Raw genomic sequence first — 2,500 nt, forward strand, 5'->3', positions numbered from 1 at the left:
AAGTGCCTCTTAGGCGGATAGGGGTTGGGCGAAACTCCCTTGAAAGTGGCACTCTGAAAAAATTTCCAAGTTTGGCTGACTTAGAAAAAATTCGAGAACCAGGATGAGGAGGGGGAAAATGTGGCCAGTCAGGCCGACCCGAAGTGCCTCTTAGGCGGATAGGGGTTGGGCGAAACTCCCTTGAAAGTGGCACTCTGAAAAAATTTCCAAGTTTGGCTGACTTAGAAAAAATTCGAGAACCAGGATGAGGAGGGGGAAAATGTGGCCAGTCAGGCCGACCCGAAGTGCCTCTTAGGCGGATAGGGGTTGGGCGAAACTCCCTTGAAAGTGGCACTCTGAAAAAATTTCCAAGTTTGGCTGACTTAGAAAAAATTCGAGAACCAGGATGAGGAGGGGGAAAATGTGGCCAGTCAGGCCGACCTGAAGTGCCTCTTAGGCGGATAGGGGTTGGGCGAAACTCCCTTGAAAGTGGCACTCTGAAAAAATTTCCAAGTTTGGCTGACTTAGAAAAAATTCGAGAACCAGGATGAGGAGGGGGAAAATGTGGCCAGTCAGGCCGACCCGAAGTGCCTCTTAGGCGGATAGGGGTTGGGCGAAACTCCCTTGAAAGTGGCACTCTGAAAAAATTTCCAAGTTTGGCTGACTTAGAAAAAATTCGAGAACCAGGATGAGGAGGGGGAAAATGTGGCCAGTCAGGCCGACCTGAAGTGCCTCTTAGGCGGATAGGGGTTGGGCGAAACTCCCTTGAAAGTGGCACTCTGAAAATATTTCCAAGTTGGGCTGACTTAGAAAAAATTCGAGAACCAGGCTGAGGAGGGGACCATCTGGCAAGGGAGTCCGACCTAAAGTGCATCTAAAGCGGATATGGGTTGGTCGAGCCTCCCTTGATTTGCCCTGGAGCTCCCACGTCTTAAAAAGGTCTCTCCTATAATTGTACACCAACCATTTTGAGGTTTGGGTGCAAACCTCTCGAATGGGGGGACTCGGTCCCCTATCTACAGCGCCCCTAATGACGACAGGTGGTACTGCGCCCCTGGTAGCCCGGCCATTGAAAATGAATGGGCCCATTCATTTCAATGGGGAATTTCGACCCCTGGTTGCCCGCCATTCATTTCAATGGGGAATTTCGACCCCTGGTCGCCCGCCATTCATTTCAATGGGGACTTTCGACCCCTGGTTGCCCGCCATTCATTTCAATGGGGGATTTCGACCCCTGGTCGCCCGCCATTCATTTCAATGGGGGATTTCGACCCCTGGTAGCCCGCCATTCATTTCAATGGGGGACTTCGACCCCTGGTAGCCCGCCATTCATTTCAATGGGGGACTTGGACCCCTGGTAGCCCGCCATTCATTTCAATGGGGGATTTCGACCCCTGGTCGCCCGCCATTCATTTCAATGGGGGACTTGGACCCCTGGTAGCCCGCCATTCATTTCAATGGGGGATTTCGACCCCTGGTCGCCCGCCATTCATTTCAATGGGGGATTTCGACCCCTGGTAGCCCGCCATTCATTTCAATGGGGGACTTCGACCCCTGGTTGCCCGCCATTCATTTCAATGGGGGATTTCGACCCCTGGTCGCCCGCCATTCATTTCAATGGGGGATTTCGACCCCTGGTAGCCCGCCATTCATTTCAATGGGGGACTTGGACCCCTGGTAGCCCGCCATTCATTTCAATGGGGGATTTCGACCCCTGGTAGCCCGCCATTCATTTCAATGGGGGACTTGGACCCCTGGTAGCCCGCCATTCATTTCAATGGGGGATTTCGACCCCTGGTCGCCCGCCATTCATTTCAATGGGGGATTTCGACCCCTGGTAGCCCGCCATTCATTTCAATGGGGGACTTCGACCCCTGGTTGCCCGCCATTCATTTCAATGGGGGACTTCGACCCCTGGTTGCCCGCCATTCATTTCAATGGGGGACTTCGACCCCTGGTTGCCCGCCATTCATTTCAATGGGGGATTTCGACCCCTGGTCGCCCGCCATTCATTTCAATGGGGGACTTCGACCCCTGGTTGCCCGCCATTCATTTCAATGGGGGATTTCGACCCCTGGTTGCCCGGCATTCGTTCCTATGTGGCGGGGGATTTCAACCCCAGGTCGCCCTCGTGTGGTTCTTTTTGGCGCAGCTGACCGGGCTCCGCTGCTCATGGAGGTTTGCTAGTGGAGGATAACCCCCTGCCTGGGCAACTCGAACGCCCGGCATTCGTTCCTATGTGGCGGGGGATTTCAACCCCAGGTCGCCCTCGTGTGGTTCTTTTTGGCGCAGCTGACCGGGCTCCGCTGCTCATGGAGGTTTGCTAGTGGAGGATAACCCCCTGCCTGGGCAACTCGAACGCCCGGCATTCGTTCCTATGTGGCGGGGGATTTCAACCCCAGGTCGCCCTCGTGTGGTTCTTTTTGGCGCAGCTGACCGGGCTCCGCTGCTCATGGAGGTTTGCTAGTGGAGGATAACCCCCTGCCTGGGCAACTCGAACGCCCGGCATTCGTTCCTATGT

This window comes from Leptonotus elevatus, unplaced genomic scaffold (assembly GCF_054856555.1).
Source record: "Leptonotus elevatus isolate MCC_2025b unplaced genomic scaffold, RoL_Lele_1.0 HiC_scaffold_164, whole genome shotgun sequence".
Taxonomy (NCBI): Eukaryota; Metazoa; Chordata; class Actinopteri; order Syngnathiformes; family Syngnathidae; genus Leptonotus; species Leptonotus elevatus.